Below are 21,759 nucleotides of genomic sequence, written 5' to 3' on the forward strand. Positions count from 1 at the left end.
TTTTTTTTTTTTTAAAGACTTATTGCACTCACATATTTTTATATTGATTATATATTTTTGGTGTCTGTATAATAATTTTAAAAAAGTGTCCTTAAAAATAAAAGGTTTTGAGGGATGATATTTGGATGGGATAAAAGGATAGTAGTGGATTATCAGGTTTAAAGAAAGGATCAGAGTAACAGGTGGTAAGAAGTTTTTAAGTTTAAGAAAAGGGTGGTAAAGGTTTTTTTGGTTTCAGGGGTTGGTAGGGTTAAGAGGCTCTTAAAGGGTTTTTAGGTTTAGGGAAAGAGTTGAAATAAAAATTGGTAAGGGGTTTAGGGTTTAGGAATGGATTGTGGTAAAGGGAATAGTAAGAGGTTTTTAGGTTTAGTGGAGGGAAAGGGATAAGAGGTAGTGATGAGTTTTAAGGGATGGGTGGAGGGTAGTAGGGGGGGTTAGTTTTGGCCCCCAGGATTTGGGGTAGGTAGAGGTTTTTAAACTAGACACACACACACACACACACACACACACACACACACACACACACACACACACACACACACACACACACACACACACACACACACACACACACACACACACACACACACACACACACACACACACACACACACACACACACACACACACACACACACACACACACACACACACACACACACACACACACACACACACACACACACACACACACCATTTAGAAAAATAACATACACAGTACTTAGCAGCACTTTTGTGTGGTAAAAAGTGCATTGTAAAAACTGGGTTTCACACACCTCCCCTCCAACACAAAATTTAAAAGAAACATAAATAAAAAAATGTGTGTGTATATATAATATGTGCATTTAGAAAAATAACACACACATACACAGTACTTAGCAGCACTTTTGTGTGGTAAAAAGTGCATTGTAAAAACTGGGTTTCACACACACACACACACACACACCTCCCCTCCAACACAAAATTTAAAAGAAACATAAATAAAAAAATATGTGTGTGTGTGTGTATATATAATATGTGCATTTAGAAAAATAACACACACATACACAGTACTTAGCAGCACTTTTGTGTGGTAAAAAGTGTATTGTAAAAACTGGGTTTTAACATTCGACATTTAAAGGAGGGTGTGATAACATCTCATATTCATGGTTAACTGAGCTGAAGTGGTATATATCATGTAGGCTACTGGTGCTGTACTGAACTAGGGGCAATCAGCTCATTGGCTAAGAGACATCCATCACCTTGCTTCTCTCACCCCCTACATTGACCATGGCTGATGTGCCAATGATTTTTACCTCAACTTGGGTGCTCTTTGCCATCTCCTAAGCCTATGCTGTTGGTACTAGGGAGAATCTCCCTGGTTTGAGAGATATCTGTCAACCATAGTCCTTTAAGCATCTGTATTCCTCGGGCAGCAGTCTTCCTCCATTGTTTGAATTTGGATGGTTGTAGTTAAGAGTGTCTCGGTCCCTCTTCGAAATGTTCATTGTGAATGCATCAGGGACCTCTCAGTTCTCTTCAACCAAAGTCAATATCCTCTATATGATGTTTGAAGCTTGTGCAGGGTCTTTCACAGGACAACCCCTTTTGTAATGCCCCTCCTTGTGATACCTATAAATAGTGGCCACTTTGGGCTTGGAAGAACCTTCTTGTCCTCCCATTTTGTTGTATGTCTGATATAGAACTCACTTCCCTTTCTGCCTGTCCTCCTTTGGACCCTTGGGAATTTCACTGACCCTTACCCAATGGATAGGAACTAGTTTGTTGGCAGTTCCTGTCTCTCTCGTAGTCTTAATCATTCTGCTTCCAATCCTTTGTTAACCCTGTTAGCTAGCAACTTGTCAGCCAACAGTGCAAGATTCTCTGAATCCATTTCTGTCAATTCTGGTAGATGTTACCTAAGTGAGAAAGAGAGGTCTTCCTAGAGTCACCATCAGTTGGTTAAGGTGAAGAAAACACTTGTGCCCCATTCCTCTCACTCATTTCAATCCTGCAACACACCGCAAATTCATGTTTCAAGTGGAATTCCATTTACCATCATGCTTTCCCAAATCTCTGAAGGTACTGAGTTGACTTTAGCCCAACTGAGCTTCCTTCATTCAACCATAGTTCATTTCGCTCCGTGACTGTGCTAACGTCTATGGGCAAGTGATTTGCTACTACCTAAGGTTTAATTCAAGGCCTTCACAATACTAGCTATCTCAAAACTCACACACCATTTGAGAATATCTTGACCTTCCACATGCATGTGCTATTTTGGAACCTTGACCGGTACATCTGTTGAGGTGCAGGTGTGGAATCTCCTTTCTCATATGTAGCATATGGCTTCTCTCTCTCTCTCACACTTTTCCCTTTCTTCTGGCTATCTCTCTCCCTTGTTCTTTCCTCACAAGCCTATTACCACTTTCACACCCACCTCATATTTCTGGCAAGCTAATCTAGACTTAATTCTCTTCGACTCCGTGGCCGTCTCTTGTTTAACTGTCTTAGCTTTCTTATGAACCAAATGAAAAATCAGGGTATCAGCCACACTTAACCCACACAAAGAAATAACTCTAGGAATTGGAGACATTAATACCCTTGAAATATCGAGAGAGGTTTGGAGAAATGTTTTGGGGAAATGTCAGAAAGCAGATTTTTTTTTGTTGGGGTGGTGGGGGAGGGCACACTGGGTGCTAAAGGGCTCAAAGCCTGACATCACAGAACGCCTTCCTTGTTTTTTTTACATAGTGACCTGTCTTGGTTCTTCATTTCTTGTCTGTACCACCTAGTGTCTCTCTCTGGTCCTAAGCACGATTGGCAAGGATATCCTTTTCCTTGATTCAGGGACCCGTCCTCCTGTTATCCAGACACTGATCACTGACAGGATGTTGAGATCTATCCCAACCAACCTTGTATCTATCATTGTACTGTGACGGTAATGCTGTGCTCAAGCTGAACTTACTGTTCTGTTCAACAAGGAAGATACTTTGTTTCAATACAAGGCTGGACTTCAAGCTCCCGCTTCAAGACAACCCCAAAAAGTCTTCAGTGATGAAAATACCCCAACACAAAGCAAAACCTAGTTGCTAGCAAGCTTCCAGCTCCAAAGTCATTACATAAAAAGAGAGACTTAAATCCGCCTCAGTCATTGCTGCCAAGTGTATGCAGCGCACCATCTGTATCAATCCAATCACTGGGCACATTGTGGCACAACCTCCAAACATTCCCCATCGGAAACATTGTAAGTTCACCTTCAAGAAGTATAGGTAGGTGCTTAGAAAGAAAATACTGTTATTGACCAACAGTAGCTTCCCCATTGCCTACCTTTCCTCAACATGTTTTTCCCTGTGTTCCCTTCAGTCCAGTTAATGACATAGTTTCACATCTACTACCAAGACTGAGGTAGAAGAAAATAAGTCTGATGTGCAATATATGTAGAAGATTGAAATCCAGAGCCACTGGAGCCTTTCCCTGTATATACTTCTCCACCTCTCGGAACATCTGCCTGTTCTCAGGACTACTCAAACAGCACTTCCCAAAAGTTGAGGAAGAGGATGATTTTCTCATAGAAACGTTTGTCAAAACTGAAAACAACTGTTTGCATTTATCCAAGCACAAAACTATATTACAAATTGCATAGACAAGTTTGAAGATCCAATTAAGATGTGAGGTCACATAGGCATGTTGAAAGAAAGTTTAAGCTCAACAAGGCAAGCAAAAAGGCTGCCTGCTGGCACGTGTGTAAGGTTCAGCATATCCAGCAATGGCAAATAATAAATTGGGTTTGTGATGTTGCCATTATGGAACAGACAACTATGGCAGGAGATGGAAGAGCTGTTGCAGCATCTGCCAATCACTGCAAACGGGCCCAGGAGATTTTAAAGGAGGATAAGATAATCTCCAATTTTAATGGCTACTTCTACCTGCAGATTCTTGGCCTTTAGAATATCCTGAGGTGGCAAACTGGATCTGGAGAATTTTCCAGCCATGCTTCAGTGAGGCTATAGATGGTGACGTGTGACTCAGCATAGTCCCAGAAGTGACCGAGCGGTGCATCATGTTCGTGCCACCTCTGCGTACTCGTATCACTTTTTTTCTTTCCATGCCCTTTAATGCATATCTGGGGCTCCGTTCTCAACTTTCCAGTCATGCAAATGCACCCAGCACACCCAAGTCCCTGGGATGTTCTCGAGCCCACAGCAAATAGCCGTCTTCAGTGAGACCATGGTACAGCTCTTCCAGACACTTTTGCTCCCTCTGTTTTGCCATTGAGCATCACATCTCACATATCTGTGAGGGTCTGCAGTTGAACTAACGCTGGTGGACCCTCCCTCAGGCTATCTTCCACCTTGAGATTCAGTCCCAGACCCATGCTAATACTGGTTCAGGCTTCCACCCTGGACCCTGGGTCAGCGTCAGTTACTTCTGTACTGGCACAAACTCAACCGGTACCAGCCTCAGTCTCCACTCAGACATCAGACTTTCACCTCCAAAACTTCAGCCGTTTTCAGGCCTATGTCGCACTGCAATAGTATAATAAAACAGACGGTATGAAACAAGAGTCTAATGCAGGGCCTTTATCTTGAGTGCAGTACTATCAATGGCTAGAAGCTCTAATCGTATCTGACTCTGATAAAGTTCAGAGTATCCAAAATGTCCCCCTCTAAACTGATGATTTTGAGGCAGACCACCTGCTTCCACTCACTATACTCACGACTGGATTAACAGAATCTCTATGGGTTAGATACCCCTCCTGGCATTGAGCTTGACTCCCCACCTGAGCTACCAATGGAAGAAACTGCTGCTTTCACAGTAGTTTTACAAATAACACAAAAAGCGCTAGATTTACAGTTGGCTACTTTTGAAACTAAGGCAAGCAGTCCCTCAACCACATCCTACCTTTTCTGAGCCACTATTGCCTTTAACAATGTTCTCAAGAACACTCTTATGACCACTGAGTCTAATCCGTGCTTGGATCCCTCTGGTCCATCAACTTGTGGCAAGTGGCAGACTGTGATCCTGATCTTCTGACAAGATACCTTACACCTGATATTCAGGTAGGTGTACAGGCACTGACAAGGCAATTCATTCTCAATTACCTTACTGACCAAACCCCCAGATGGAGATTCAAAATGTATTCAGGTCTGTGTGAAAAGAATGTTCTCTTTGGCTAGTTAAACTTCATAAACCCTGAACACAGAGTGTTTTCTGTGCAGGTGCACCAGTGTTTGATGGGACATTGCCAGCAAAATATTGCTGGCACAGAAGATCTCGGAGCCTCCCTGGCTGAAATGAAACATGATGACCTGGATGCACTGAAGTATTTCTTGCATGCTGGCTTGTGCACCAAAGACTGCGCTTACAGAACTATTGGCACCAGTGTTGTGCATAAAAGACATTACTTGATGAGGTTAGTCAGGTTTTCAGGAGCTGGACAAGTGCCCTTGATGGACATGCATTTTGATGCCTTCAGATTGTCAAGAAAGCTGATTCTGCTCTCAAACACATGGAGAATGGCTATTCTTATATGTTTACTTAATAAAGAATCACAGTTTTATTAAAGACAAGGAGGCTAGCATAATGCATAAATCTTGATTTACTCTTTCTGAACAGCAACCTTTAAAAGCTTTAGAACCTTAAAATCATCACCATGTAATTTAGAACTTTCAGTCCCATAAATCCTCTTCATCCTCTTTTTTCTTCCTCTTTTGTTTGTCTTTCTGTCAGTCTTGTTTTTCTATATTCCACCTGCACCACGTAAACAGAAAAACATATCTGTGGCTTCCACACATATTAAACAATGTAACTCTCCTCCAAACTAAATTATTCATATCATAAATAAAATGTTAGTTATTTATCCCCTACCCACAAACTTCCTCCTTGGGAAGGATGGTGGGATAATGCTAGCCTCCTAGTCTTTAATAAAATCGTAATTCTTTATTCGTAAACCTATAAATATCGTCATTTCATGCATTATGCATGTTCAGAGTCCTTCAAGACACAACTAGAAAACATGACCTATAGTCTTCAAATAAAATCTTCTGAATGTGCCAGCAGTAGATCAATCTGCAGCCTTCATGATATCCTCCTTATGACCTCCCATCATACAACCCTTGCTTGCTGTTTCACCTCTGATCGAATGAACTGTACATTTTGACATATCCATGCCTGCCTCCCTCATTGCATCTTTAACCCACCTGCCAATTGTTGCATTTGTAACCAATTTAAATGGGTTTACATGAGATGTATACAACTGATCTACCCCAGCATATCGCTTTTCCAACATTCATAACTCCTATTGCTTTAATCATCTCGCAACACACAATTTAGGCAAATTGTCAACTCTAGGAAGAAAATTTGAACCAGACATAAGTTTTGTCCTCCCAAAGATTTCAAAAACCACTCCATCTGGTGGAAAAAAATCTACATGACAGTTCCAGTGCACGAACATCTGAAACTCTTGAAAGAAATAAGGCCTAATAATGTCAACTTTCACCTTCAAATACTTATTAGTTGGCCAAGTCACAAACAATTGCATTCTGCATTCCACAACGTTTGATATTTCTTATTAGGTGGTCTCCTCAACGGGATCCCTTTCACCACTCTACCTACTAGAGGACTCCTTGCCACTGATGGCCCTTGTTGTAACGAATGACCAGCTGCTACAGCAAACCTGTTGCAATTAGCAGTCCTGTATTACATCCCTTTCTCAAATAAACCAGGAAATTTGCTGCCTCTACTTCATCTGCCTCCAATGGATCATAGTCCGTTTCCATGTACCGACATAACCAGACCTTCCATGCTCCACTATACTTATTCCTTGTTCCTGGAGCCCATGACTCCATGAGTAATCCCGAAGTTGTATTCAAAAGTCCCTTGAATCTTCCTGAATACCTGATATCCTCCAAACCAGTAGGTTGAGAGAACCCGACTCAACCAAAGGATGTTCCATGTTCTCTTCGCCCAACAACAGACCTTTGCAAGACATTAACAGTCAATGAAGGGAACCAAGCCTGAGTACTCCAAAAAGGAGTTACTAGAACCAACTGACACCTCGTCTGCTCATCTGTACCAAAACTCTCAGAATCATAAAAAATGGGGGGAAAGCATACCCTGTTATTCCTCTCATATCCTGCATAAATGCATACACTGCTATTTCTCCTAGATCCAGTCTCCAACTGAAATAATTTTGTAACCTGGGAGCAGACCGATCCTCCTCCAGTGGTGACAAAAGAATCATGATCCTTTGAAAGATGTCCTCCCTTAACGTCCAAATACTCTAATCTGTCACATTCTGTGAATTCAAATCTGCTATCTCATTCTGAACCCCTGGAAAATACTCTGCTTTCAAATCTATTTTGTGCTCCAAACAAAATTCCCACATTTCTTTTGCTGATTTGGACAGTCTCTTGGATGTGCTTCCTTCCAGTCTGTTTATATATGGTACTGCAGTTAAATTGTCCATCTTTAGTAAGACAGAACTCCCCTTCAAATTTACCCTGAAAGTTTTGATTGTAAACATTTCTGCTTGTATCTTCAAATAGTTTTATATGCTCCTCTTTCTCGTTCGGAGTCCACACTCCACCTGTCTCCTGACCTAGGCATGATACACCCCATCCTAAGTTGCTTGCATCTGTCTCCAAAACAAAATCTGGCTTTTAGTTTAAAAAAAAAAAAAGTAACCTGAACATTCCAGGCTTCCACATTTTCCTTCTACCATATCAACTCCTCTCTCGCATCCTCGCTAAGAGATACCATGTCTCCGTACCATAAACCTCTTGCCAGACCATAAGTCTTTAGGTGCTGAAGAGCCATGTAATGCAAAGGCCCCAGAAATACCTATTGAATCGATGATGACAACAAGCCAGTTACCTGAGTCAAATCCCTCAAACCTACTTCCCCCTTTCTCAACATCGAGCTTACCTCTTGCTTGATGTTCCTCATCACCTTCTCTGGTAAACACTATTGACTCACCACTGTATCCACCACAAAGCACAAACTCCAAAGTCTTTGTTGGAGTCAACACAGATTTGTCCAAATGTATAAAAAAAAAAAAAACACACCCTGCAATAAACTTGTTACCAAATCCTCCTTTAACTTGTCTGCTTTGTGATTAATTATCAATATATCATCCAAATATACGATCATTCTTACTCCCTTTTCTCTTAGGAAACCTACAACTGGCCTTAGCACCTTTGTGAAACACCAAGGAGCTGCCGTCAAACCGAATGGAAGGCTTTGAAACTGATACAATTGTCCTTTCCATCTGAACTGCAAGTATCCTTGACTCTCCTTTGCTATTGGAATCGTGAAATATGCATCTTTGAGATCCAATGTCACCATCCAATGCAAACTCTGAATTAAATCCCCCAACAAACGTTGCTTCCTTTTTGAAATGTTGACAAAAAACAAACTGGTTTACATTCCTCATATTTATCACCTGTCTCCATCCTTTGTCTTTTTTCTCCACTAGCAACAAAGTACTTACAAACCTCCTTTCTTCCTCTCCTACTTTTGCTATTCCATTCTTTTCCAACATTCGGGATACTTCCTCTTGCACAACGTGTTCTAGATCTTCCTGAAATACTAACTCGTTTGGCTCGCTCAATTGGTATAGTTCTGAATCAAGGTCTATTTGATAACCTTCTACCGCTTGCTGTACCCATGTATCTTTTATTATCGTTTTCCATTGTTCCTTGAAATACCTCAACCTTCCTCCTACACTTGTTGGGACAGAACCAGAAATAGTCTTCATACTCCCCCTGGCCTTGTTTGGGATTTTGTCCCCTTCTTCTGTTACCACAAGCTCTTTCTCTGCCCCTCTGGGGATAAAATTGGGAACTACATTTTTTTCTCCTATAATTTCCATACCCTTGGTGTAATGCATTCTGGTAATGAGCTCTGAAATTCCCCTGGCCGGAAGACGGCCCTCTCCTACAGGCCCTGTCATGCAAACTGTCATCTGCAAACACCCTGCGCATAGAGTATTGCACTTTGCCCCAGCTCTTTAGTTTTGACATATTTAGTTAAGGATTTCACCATCCCATCACCGAATAGTAACCCTTTCGTGTTGTCACTTGACTCTTTCTTAGCCATATCACCCAACTTTGGGTTGATGGGCATAATACGCACCATTTTGCGCCTCTGCGCCAGTAGGCCTGCTTTTTCGTTTCCTAAAGAACATATGGCACGTTGACACCATCCTCTTAACCATACCAGATCCAAATCCAAGCCTGTCAGAACGGCTTCATCAGCAGGATCAAAGATTTTTGCTAAGGGACCTAATAGAGCTAGCACCCTATCTTGGCACTGTTTGAGTGACTTCTCTAACCTTTTCTTTTCCCAACCTAAACATATACTTTGTAAGCTTGCAGTCCAAGTTTGGTGTCAGCCACCTTATCTATTATGAGATAAGAACACTCTACCCGCATAATGTTCCTTTCTTCCTTTTCCAAGTCTCTATGCAAGCTGGTCTTAATACATTCAGTGACATGATCCAAAGGCCACTAGTCTCTGCCCGTGACATACCTAATTTCGTTAGGACCAAGCAACTTTTCCCCAAAGGGATCTACTACCTTTGTCATATCTTTAAATTAATATTTAGTGCGGAATTCACTCTCCTCATCCAATCTACTTTTATATTCTATATCTAGAATATACTCATCAAGCTATTCATTAGATCTATCTTGTGACATCCCCAATTCCTCTTTGGGATTCAATCCACTCTGTGTTAAAATGACCTCCTCTTGTGCCGCTTCGGACACCCTCTCTCTTTGAGCCTCCTTGGACTCCCCTTGTCACTGGATGATTCATCCCCATGCCTCTTTTTCCTAAGACATTCTCCACCAGGACCTCTATTAAGGTCCTCCTCATCAGATATTGAAATGTACTCCTCTTCTAAATTCCTAATATCCTCCTTCTTCCCCAAAACTTGTCTAACCGACTATTGAACAGCTGTCTGTAACTCTTCACTTACGATCCTTCTTATCTCCTCATGTTTGGAGCCCTCCATCACCTTTTCAGTCTTGTTGACTTTACAGAGATTTATTTAAAAAAAATTACTTGTAGCTCTTAGTATTATTTTAAATTAATACTCTTTCCAATTTTTATGAAACATTTTAAAACGTTTTCCACCTTCTCCACACTTTTGCTCCAAACTATGCCTTCTTGTTAGAAATAATTTGCTTTCTGTCACCAGCAACAATTGCACCTCTCATGTGCTTCATTGTCGTGGTGACCCACCTCGCATACCTATTTCCCTTGGGAAATGACTCATGAGGTTTCATGAGCCCAGCCACCTTTAAAAACTAGCCCAGTGCTGACATTCAGTCCCAGTGTTACGTCACACGTAGAAATGTGCTGACGATCAGAGGCTTAGCGGCTTAGAGATTGTGCACCACTTCTAAGCCCACCTTCTTGCGGTCCTGAGAAAACAAACCACTCAATGCCAAAAAAACATTGCTGCACCCAAGCACGAGCATACTAAACGCTCTCTTACCTTGAGACCAGTGAGTTTAATAATTGCCTAATCCTATGTTATTACCGGGCACTGCCTACAAGCGATATTTAAAAAACAAAACATAGATAACAAATCAAATTCACTCGATCAGACTCGCCATAAAACAGTAATTTAACCACTAAAAAATAAACACTACTTAAACCATTCCAAAAAAGACTTTAACTAAATTAAAGATAAATTGGGTATTAAAGAACACCCCACGGTCCTCTTAAGTCCATCACCGTAACACGTCTCACATATAAATGCTGTATATAGCAGCAAACAAAAGAAGAAAATTGAGGATGAAGAGTATTTATGGAACTGAATGTTTTTAATTACATTATGATAGTTTAAGGTTCTATTTTGGAAACTTTTAAAGGTTGCTCAGAAGGGCTGTGTAAACATTTATGCATAATGCTAACCTCCTTCTTGCCATAAAGTATAGCCACAGCACAATCCTTGTGGCGCTTGTTTCCCAACAAACAGCTTCATCAACAGTACAGAAACCCTAGGGGTTATTTCTAGGGGCTAGCATGTAGGCAACTCCAGCCTTCCTAACCAGTACAGTTACACCGGACATAGTATTTTTTTTAGAACAGAAATTGTTATGGTGTCGCAGCTGAGGCCGCATGCACCAACAAGGACGGTCTACAACCATCTCCTGCTACAATAGCTGCAGCTTGCTCAGAGGCCCTCAATCTGTCGGTATGAGGCAGGATATGACCTTTCCTCTCTCTCTGTGGCTATCCATCATGTCAGACAGATGAGTCTTGCAATTCATCTATGCAACTGCACCCTGCTTTTAATTTCTTCCCACTCCGTTTTCCCCCCGCTTCAGAGTGATTCTCTGCAAACCATTCCACTAACTTTCTGCCCGAAGCCAACTTTCTGCTGGTCAAGTGTGCCATTGAGCAAGTGCCAGATTCGAGGAGAGAAGAGAGGCTGCTGTTCACGCTACTTCCTCACAACAAAGGAGGATAGAAGCCTAGGGCCTATGCAGGCCTCTTCACACTGAATGTCTTTTTGAGGAAAGATATAGTGAGTTATCCTCGCCCTGCCTCAAGATTTTTTCAGCTCTGGACCCAGGAGGGAAAATGATGTCCCTGCTCTTGCAGGATATATATTTTCATATGCTGGTCCTTCAATCTTACAGGGAGTATCTGCCATTCACGCCGTGGTAGGAGGACTTTTAATTTTCCTTTCTACCTTTCGGGCTTATCTCAGTCTGTTAGTTGTTCTCAAAAGTGATGACGTAGACGGCTACCCATCTTTGGAAGCCGGGGATACGTGTTCTTTCTTGAGGAAGGCTTTCTGCATTGTTGACTACCTCCAGGCAATGGCTGAAATCCTGGCATTTTAGGATTTTTCATCGAGCTGAAGTCCCACCTGTGCCCCATTCAGTGGATTTCCTGCATTGGGGCTGTCTTAGACATAATGGTGTTCAAGGCTTTTCCATCACTTCAGTAAATCCAGAAGATTCATGATATGATCCTGATATTTTGTGCTCAGTCTAGGTTTTAATAAGAATGAATGGGGCAAGGAGGATATACAAGGCAAGGAGCCAAAAAGCCTCAAACACCGGATGGCATATGCAGCACCTACAGTGGAACCTCTGGTGTCAGTAGGCCCAGCATGAGGGCTACCTCCCTCACTCACGTGGTGCAACTTAGCATCTTCAGTTGTGGCAGTCAAGCACAGCAGCTCTCCCCTCCAAGAGGCCACGTTCCTGCCCACCCCACGACTTCACAGGTATAACATATGCATCACAGTTGTCGTGGGGATGGGTCACCTGGGAAGGCAGAGATCAGAGTCATCTGCTGTCCAGTGGGGAGCCATCTACATATCCATATTCTGATATTACCGGCAGTTGATTTGGTCCCGAAAGTCTTCCATCTGTCAAGAGAAGACTTGCTCAGGCCCTCATTTACAATATGACCACCATGTGTTATTGCAAAAACTAGGGAGGAATGGGGACTGGAATCTTGTGCAAGGAGGCCCTGCATCTCTGGAGATGCCTGTGCCAGCAGAACATCTTTCAGATGGCCTGAATGGCAGAACAGAGGAGCTAAGCAGACAGTAGCAGATCATTAGTGGTGTCTCCTTCTAGAGTTGGTGAGTGACATCTTCAACCAGTGGGGCTTCCCTTGATTACATCTGATTGCCACAGTTGAACACTCAATCCTGCAACTACTGAGTTCTGGAGTTGCCTTACGGAAAGTCATTGGAAGAAGCATTTGGACTGCAATGAGAGAGAGGTCTCATTTATGTATTCCCACTTCAACCTCTCCTGCCTCCAGGTCTGATGAAAATCAAGACAAACCCTGCCTGAGTCTTCTTAGTCGTCCCAGAGTAGGCTAGGAAAGTATGGTACCTAAACCACCTAAGCATGAGCATTTCACCTCCAATCCAGCTATCACACCGGATTAGATTTAGATATGCTTTTATCTACAATGTGAGTGCTTCTCATTTAAATGTGTAGAAGGAGAGAGGTAAAAAACTGACGGCAATGAGCAGGGTTGGTGCTTGTATGTGCTCCACTCTGTCACTTTCGGATTGGTATGGAATCACCGGGGATCCACATGGCACCACCTATTGATGTGCAGGAGAATTCCTAGAAAATTCTCTGTATCCATTGTGGTCCCCGATATGTACCAAAAGGGAGGGATCTAAGTTTAGAGCATCTGGCACAAAGAGCGTTACTGTACATAACTGCACATAAACAACTTGTTCTTCCAGTGTCTGCTGCACTTGGATACTGCAGATATGGCCTCTTTGCCCAAGTCAATGCTAGTTTCCTCATTCAGTGCTACGTGTGTTTGTGTTTAGAAATTTCACTCATATATCCAATAGCATCTCCTCACCTTACCATTCAATGGTAAAAACCTGTTTGGCCCACAGATGGATGTCATGCTAGAGGTGGTCAAAAAGGACAGAGAAATAGGAAAGGATATGGAAACCCCTCACAACAGCAGCAAAAAATCACGGTCAAACAAAACAGTCACCCAAGGGAGGAATAGCTAGTCCACCTGAGTCATACTATGCTTACTACTGTGCTCAGTAATCCTTTCTTATGGAAAGCCGAAACAGTGCTCTTGCTTATCATTGTGGGGTAATTGTTGCTGCAGCCCAGCTTTGCCCTTTAAAGTGTTGCTTCTCCAAGCAAGCAGTGACTCTTCATGCATGCTTCCTGGTCATGTAATGCCAGGCAGAGAAATGCAGCGGTATTTCCTGCGAAAAAGAGAATCAGACCGCTGATATTGTCCTCTATCACATACACATACTGCCTGATATTAGATCCAGTGCTGTCCAGTCACCCATCACAGTGCGACTCAACTACATCTTCTGCTGCACTTTAAGAAGTGGTGGATTTGTTTCCCCTAGGAACAGTAGAGAAGATGTACAGAATCAAGGACAAATGGTTTCAGCTTCCAAAAAAGATGAAACACTTTGCCTTATTCCGTGTTTCCAGCTGCTTTTTCGCTACATTTCTGTCACCCACGTCAAGATGATCATTCTTCTGGAGTTCTACTGTAGTAGGTAAAATAGCACTCAGCTTAAAGTATGCCTGCTTACTAATCCCAATACATTCTGTGCATCACCACAGCTTGAAGTTTGTGGTAAGTAGAATGAATTACCAGTTCAAAGCAATACATTCAAGGCCTACCCCACACCGAGAGCAAATTGTGGTGATCAATTTCTCTTTATCAGATGCTGCGTTCTTTGGCAGTGAGTAATTATAAAACTGTTAGAAATTATGGCATCTTATATTGTATTAGACACCAGTGTTCGATTGTTCATGCTCTTGCTGTTTGAAACATCTTTCTAGGTAATGACCATGAGTGACTGGAGTTCTGCAGAAATAAGTGGTGGAACACATCAAATGTTTTTACTGAGCAGATTGTTTCTCGACCCATAGCTACAGGTGACTATCACACTGATGCATCCCTAACAGGGTGGAGAACTTGCATGCTGAACCTCACAACATAGGGCCATTTGTCTCCCCAAGCTCTTTCACCATTTCAGAATGTTGGCATTGTTGGCTGTGCTGGTAAAACTCTGGGCATGAATGACAGTGCTACTCAAGGCGGTCTTGATTCCAACAGACGGCATGACCGCTAAGTACCCGTTCAAAAACAATGGGTGCACACACTCAGCAAGGATGTCCATTAGTGTTCGGCGCTGCACCACCATATACACTTGTTGGCTGAACAACTGCCAGAAGTGGACATTGATTTGGCCTATCTTTTATGCAGCCACCATCAGGAGACACATGAATGGGAGTTAAGTTCCCAGATTCTCAATCAGTTCTTCCAGTATTTGGCGACTCCAGCAAAAGATTTGTTTAGTTGTCAGGAAAGACAGCAAGAGGTAAAAAAAAGATTTGTTTCCAGGTAGCCACATGCCCAAAGTTTGAGGAATGATCTGTGAATAAACTAGTCCAGGACATTTGTGTATGCTTTTCCGCTGCTTCTGAGGGTCCTGTAAGTGATGCGCCAGTGATTCTCATTCTCATCACCTCAATGCTGAATGTCAACCATGGCACTTTTTCTCCTGGAGATGTCCATTCATCCATATTAGAGACTTTCATTTTGTTCAAATTTGTTTGAGTCCGCATCAAGGCAACTGCTCCATCCTAATTCTAAGGCTGGTAGTCTATCTATTTGGCATCCAGGGTCTCAGAATTTGAGTTTATCGAAATTTCCAAAGAAAGGGCTTAACATACTAAAGATATTTGTAAGGCTATCATGTTTATGTATACTGTACGTGTGCAGTGAGGAAAACAGGACAGTTTATTTTTTCCCATATTTATTGAAAACTCTAGCACTTAGGTGAATGTTGCTAGATGGGTTGTCAATTGCATTAAACTCAGTTATGCTAAAGCTTAACATGATGCATGCTAACCCTACATCACATTATGCTTGTACAAAAACTGAGCCACAGTGGCGTTCCTGGGCAGCATTTCATTAGCAAATACCTGTAAAGCAGCTTGTCACACCCTTATAAAACACTGTGTGGCTGTCCGGAACTGCTAAAATGTGCAGTTGGCACAAGCACTGCTAAAAGCAGTTTGTTCAAGGCACCACTTGTCTTTGCTCACAGGCCATCTGTTGAGAGGTCTGGGTGCTGCTTTTCAATCTATGCACATCATGTAATCTACAGTAGCACATATTGGAAATGGAAAATTATAATTACCTGTCACAGTTGATTTGCTGCTTGAATTGCTGTGGCCCACCTTTTTAGGTGTGAGATGCGAGACCGGTACTTCTAACAAAGTTACTGTTCCCATCAGCGTTGTACTGAGCAGTTGTATTATTCTAGTACACAGACTCATGCTGCTTTGTGCTGCAAAATATTCACTCACCCGTTGGAAGAGAAAGACAAATTCTAGGGTGGAACTAAGTGTTCTGGTGCGCTTTGCATTTTGGGAAGCTTTCACAAGCCATCTCGAAATGAAAAGCACTTTCTTGAAGAAAAACAATTTGTATTATTCTGACCTGAGCACTAGATGGCAGGAGTGTTTGCAGTATGTACATCTTCAACACTATTAACTGCTAAGTGAATGTTACACGTAAGTGACATTTACTCCAGTATTGGAACTTTCATAGATTCACATGCTTGAATACTTCCCAGTCGTTGAGATGGGAGTCCCCGGTGGAATAAAAAAACCAGGCCTGAAAATGTATGCACACAATACATGGACTAGGCCTCAATATAATAACCCATCATAGTCGCTTTGCAAAACAGACCCAGACTCAAACTTGAACCAATCAGATTGCCTCACCCCTCTAGAACCTCCTGTGAGGTGCTGCCTTCCCTCAGATTTTCCACTGCACGTTGTGCTGAGGAGTCTCCTTTGATCTCTGCTCAAGATTTTCTCTCAGAAGATCTGTTTCTACAGCTTTTGGACATTTCTATCTACTCTGGTGATTCAAACTGGCTGCCATGTCAGAGACACCAAAGAAAGGCCTTTTCAGATCATGTGCCTCATGTTTTAAGAAAAAGTTATATGTGGAGGATCCTCATGAGGTGGGAATTTACTGTCTGTACCCCAGCCACAAGACTAAGGACTGCAAAATCTGCAGGACATTTTCTACAAAGACCCTGAAGGACAGGGAGGGTCGCCTTCTGTTGTGGCTTCATAGAGGTAAGACTGGACACTCTGCCTCTGATGAGGACAGTGCCTCTTCTTCTGTTTTTGCCCCTAAAACACCGGTGAAAAGAAAACAGGAAAGGTCTGAGGTTCAAGAGCCACCTAGAAAAATGGTGCAAAAGACAGCAAGGGGTCATGGCTCTCCGCAGAAGAAGAAAGTGGGTGCAGAATCCCTCAAGAAAGCAAAGAATTCAGAACCGGCTACTCTTCCTCCTAAAGTGCTTCAAGTTTAAGAAGCCTAGCTCAGCACCGTCGATGATGCCATAGACGTCGATACACTCGTCAACGACTGCATCATTGGTGACGCCGGTGGTGGTAACTATCTCCATGTCGACGGCAGCAGCTGCAGGATCTTCGTCGACATTATCATCCTTGTCTACGGGGCGCCCCATCTCTTCAACACTTTTCTTGCCGACGACACTCCCGGCAACAGCGCCCCCATCGGCGATGCTCTCGTCGACAATGATTCAGACGACGACTCTGTCAACGGCGCTCTCGTCGACGGTTCAACTGTCGTCGGCTACAATATTTCCAGCGACGATGGTATCGTTGACGCCCCCGTCTACGACAGCTGGTTTCTTGTCTTCAACGCCAAGAATGTTCCCAGCGAAGAGGCAAAGACCATCTACGTTACCTTGGAGTCAATCTGCACAACATACTCTGCTTAAAAGGCTCTCAAAGGCTCGTTTGTCACTTTTTATCACGTCACCAAGCAAAGTTTCAAGGCTCTTGCCATCTAGGTTTTTGGATGGCGATGATGATGACTCAGATCAGGATGCAATGTTTGGAGTAGCAAGAAGTCCTTTGCAGCTGCACGTAAGATGCCAGGAGTACTCTGATGACGATTCGTATTATGGCCAGCAGTATTATGACCCAGTACCACAACAACAGGGAATAGTATCTTTGCCCTCCGGTCTTGTCCGAGCTCCAGGCTATGCTGGCAGATTACAGAGAGCGCTTCTACCCTCAGCTGGGGAAGGACCCCACGCCAGCAGTCACTGCACCAGCTACTCCAGCACCTCTGCCAGTTTTTCCTGCGATGCCACAAATTCCTCTTCAGACTCCACAGAGTCCTCAGATCCAGGTCTCTCTGGATGAAGCGGCAGAGGAAGGGGAGGTTCTCTCAGACCACGACGAATGGGCTGAGTATATACTCCCAGCACCCCCTTCACCTGCGCCATTAGCAGTTGAATCTCCTGAGGATATTGGCTCTTTCCATAACCTCTTGGAAAAAGCTGCGGCGAGGTTTGAGCTGTTTTCTGTATGATATCAAAGAGCCGCACAGAAAATCGGTCAGGGCTATACCGATTATTGATCATGTCTGGAATCAAGGGCTGAAGATAATGAAGAACCCAGTGACCGTGCCAGCGTTGTTACCAAAGCTGGTCAAAAAGTATAAGGCGAGAGAGGATGCTCTTGCGTGCCTGGTGGGTCACCCAAAACCAGCCTCAGTGGTTTCCCAGGCTGCCCAGAGACGCTCCAAGAACCTTTCAGCGCCTTTATCAGCTCCTCCTGACAAGGATGGAAGGCGTCTGGACAATATCGGTAAGAGGTTCTCTTCTATGTCGCCAGTTATAGTCTGTGCTGCAAATTCCTTGGCGCTACTGGGCAGGTACGACAAGCAGCTGTGGTCCGACATCTCGCACTCTGTGGATGATCTTCCAGATTCCAGTAAGTCGGAGGCTAAAAAGATCCTTATGGAAGGTCAGCAGACCTCTGCAGAGGTGATTGACTGCGCCCTGGACATTACAGCCGTGGGATTTCGGCTTCTGGCTGGTCCAGCTGTATTAAGGCGCCAGGGATAGCTTAAAGCCACAAATTTCAGGCCGGATGTCCAAACCAAGATCCTGGACCTCCCATATGATGGCAAAGACCTGTTCAGCAAGCATGTCGACGATGCTCTTTAGGCGATTAAGGCTGATACTGATACTGCAAAGTCTTTGGGATCCCTACAGTACAAGCGCACTCCCTTTCGGGGAGCCAGGGGTAGAGGCCATTCCTTTCGAGGTGGCTACCAGTCTTTTTGATATCGAGCCTACTCCTCCCAGTATCAGTCATCCAGACCCCAGTACCATCAAAGACAGCCTCCGGTGGCGGCATACAGCAGACCTCCTCCTAGAGGAAGATCGGGGCGACAGTCCAAGGACGCCTCGCGTAGGCAATGACAACCTCCAGGGGCCGGCTACCCCTACCTCCTTGACTCGTCACCTGCAACTTTGGAGACAGATCACAAGCGACAAGTGGGTTCTGGATATCGTAACTTATGGTCACCTGCTGGAGTTCAGTTGCAGGCCTCCCAAAACTCCACCTTCCCTGGAGCATCAACAAATTCTACATCTTCTCCCCCTAGAGATAGAGGGCATGTTATCCAAAGGGGCGATCAAGGTTTTCCCCTCTTCTCAACGAGGAAGCGGCTTTTATTCTCGATTCTTCCTCCTCAGAATGAAGTCCCGTTTATGGAGGCCCATCCGCGATCTGGGGCAGCTCAACAAATATCTCAAAAGGCAATCCTTTCATATGGTAACTTTGAAGGATGTCCTACAGCTTCTCAACAGAGCTTCTTGCTTCCACATACCCATTGACTCCAATCACAGAAACATTTTGAGATTCATTGTAGCCGGCCAGCACTTTCAATTCAAAGTGTCACCCTTCGGACTCAAATCCACCCCATGGATTTTCACGAAATGCTTAGCCCCAGTTGCTGCATATCTGAGACGCCTCAAACACCAGATATTCCCATATCTGGACGATTGGTTGCTAAAGGCTCCAAACATCTCTACCCTACGCCACTCTCTCAGGACCACGCAACGTCTTTTCCAGCAACTAGGTCTCACTCTCAACAGAGACAAGTCACAGCTTCAACATACCAGAAGGATAGTGTTTCTGGGTGCTCTATTGGACATGACTCTTGTAAAGCCTTCCCTGCTGAAGAACGGCAACTCAAGCTTCTAACCCTGACAGACTCAGTTCGAAGAAAAGTCTCTTTCTGTTCGGAGGTTCAAATGATTACTAGAGATGATATCCTCCTGTATCAATCAAGTTCCGCATTGTCGCCTTTGGATGCGCCCTCTTCAGGAAGAGCTCGACAAACAGTGTAAGCAGGCGCAAGGGTCCTTCAGGGACATCATTCAGATAACAGCAAGGATGGTCGACTCTCTCCATTGGTGGTCAACACCTGCAAACATCTCAGAAGGTCTGGAGTTCCTGAATCAAATCCCTCTGTTTAAGATCACGACGGATGCTTCGATGGAGGGGTGAGGAGCATGTCTCCAAGATCTGCAAGTCAGTGGCAAGTGGCCCCATTCTCATGCTATGCTGCACATTAACCTCCTCGAACTCAGAGCTGTGTACCTTGCACTACAAGCCAAGAATCCGAGGTTCATCGGTGCTTGTCCGGACGGACAATACGACCACCATGCACTACATAAACAAGCAAGGCGGAACTCGGTCTCACTTGCTTTCCACAGAAGCTCAAGTCATCTGGACCTGGTGCATTCAGAATTCGGTGCACATTCGGGCAGAACATCTTCCGGGAGTCAGCAACACCACAGCAGCCTCACTAAGCAAACTAGGCACATCTTCACACAAGTGGGAGCTGAACCAGACAACGCTTGACGCAGTATTTCGCAAGTGGGGAACACCGAACCTGGACCTCTTGGCGCCATCTCAGAACACGAAATGCCGGTTTTATGCAAGCTGGCATCCCCAACCAGGGTTGTGGGGAAATGCCCTTTCGATAGCATGGTCAGGGATTTATGCTTATGCCTTTCCTCCGATACCCCTTCTTCCACGGGTCATCAGCAAGATCGAATCTGAGCCCTGCCAGGTAATTCGAATTGCTCCAGCCTGGCCATGGTACACAGAGCTTCTGTTGCTGTCTTTGTGTCCTCCCATCAGGTTAGGACCCATACTGGACCTGCTCATCATCAGCCAGGGCCAAGTGAGGCATCCGGATTCCGAGCATCTCAGATTATGTGCATGGCTCCTGAGTTCAATGAATTTGGCCATCTAGATATTCCCGTTGACTGTCAAACAGTTTTGGCCAAAGCACGTGCAGATAGTACTAATAAGACATACCTTAAAACGGAAGCAGTTTTGTTTATGGTGTACTGCGAATAACATTCATCCGCTTACATCTGCTCCAGAGCCGGTCTTGCCGTATCTTCTCCACCTGGCGAGATGTGGTCTCGCGCATGCATCCATTAAGGTTCACTTAGCTGCCATCTCCAGGTATAGACGACTATCCAAAGGACCATCCCTCTGGTCTCATCGGCTTATCAAGCAGTTTATGAAACGGTTGTTCCGATCCTTTCCTTCAGCCAAACAACCTCCTCCATCTGGGCAGCTGAATACAGTCCTGAGTCAGTTGATGAAGTAACCATTTAAGCCTATTCATAAATTAGACATTAGGTATCTTACCTGGAAGGTAGCACTCCTCTTAGCGAGATCCAAGCTTTTACCATCCAAGAGCCTTTCATGAGGTTTACAGAGGATAAAGTCATCCTACAGACAAACCCAAAATGTATTCCGAAAGTGCTGACTGGCTTCCACATCAGCGAGCCAGTAGTGCTAAAGACTTTCCGCGGCCTCAGACTGGGGCAGAAAGATCGCTGCATTCTTTGGACATCAAACGATGCCTTAAATTTTATTTGCAGTGAACATCTTTGATCAGAAAGTCCAATCAACTGTTTGTAGCATTCAGTGCGCCCAGAAGAGGGCTTCCAGTTTCTAAACAAACCATCTCTAGATGGATTTTAACTGCAATATCCTTTTGCCGTCAGAAGGCTGGCGGTCCCTTGGACACTAAGGTTCGTACACATTCTACCAGAGCAGTGTCCACTTCTTGTGCACTTTTCTCTGGGGTATCCCTTCCTGACATCTGTTGAGCAGCCACGTAGACGACAACGTACGCCTTCACGAAGCATTACTGCCTGGATGCTGAAATGCTCTGTGATGCTGCGGTGGGTCAAGCAGTTCTTAGACATTGTTCAGATAAGGTGAGCTGTTTGTTTCCCACCATCCCCTTCTGATATATCACATTTTCTGTTTCATTATTAACGTTCCTTTCTTGCATATTCATGTATGTCTTAAAGGTTTAATTTTATGATGGATACAACTACCTGTGGAT

General features: G+C 43.9%; 1 protein-coding gene across 2 annotated transcripts in view; it reads left to right on the forward strand.

Moving 5' to 3' along the window:
* NPEPPS (aminopeptidase puromycin sensitive) overlaps nucleotides 1-21,759 on the forward strand; it is a 695,867-nt gene that overhangs the window by 168,027 nt on the left and 506,081 nt on the right. Inside the window, exon 4 of one of the 2 annotated variants that reach the window (XM_069237501.1) lies at nucleotides 8,152-8,255. The exons of the other annotated variant lie outside the window; for it this stretch is intronic. The gene's annotated coding sequence lies outside the window, so the exon portion shown is untranslated. The remainder of the gene's footprint in view (nucleotides 1-8,151; nucleotides 8,256-21,759) is intronic. 2 annotated transcript variants of the gene reach the window in all.

This window comes from Pleurodeles waltl, chromosome 6 (assembly GCF_031143425.1).
Source record: "Pleurodeles waltl isolate 20211129_DDA chromosome 6, aPleWal1.hap1.20221129, whole genome shotgun sequence".
Lineage (NCBI taxonomy): Eukaryota > Metazoa > Chordata > Amphibia > Caudata > Salamandridae > Pleurodeles > Pleurodeles waltl.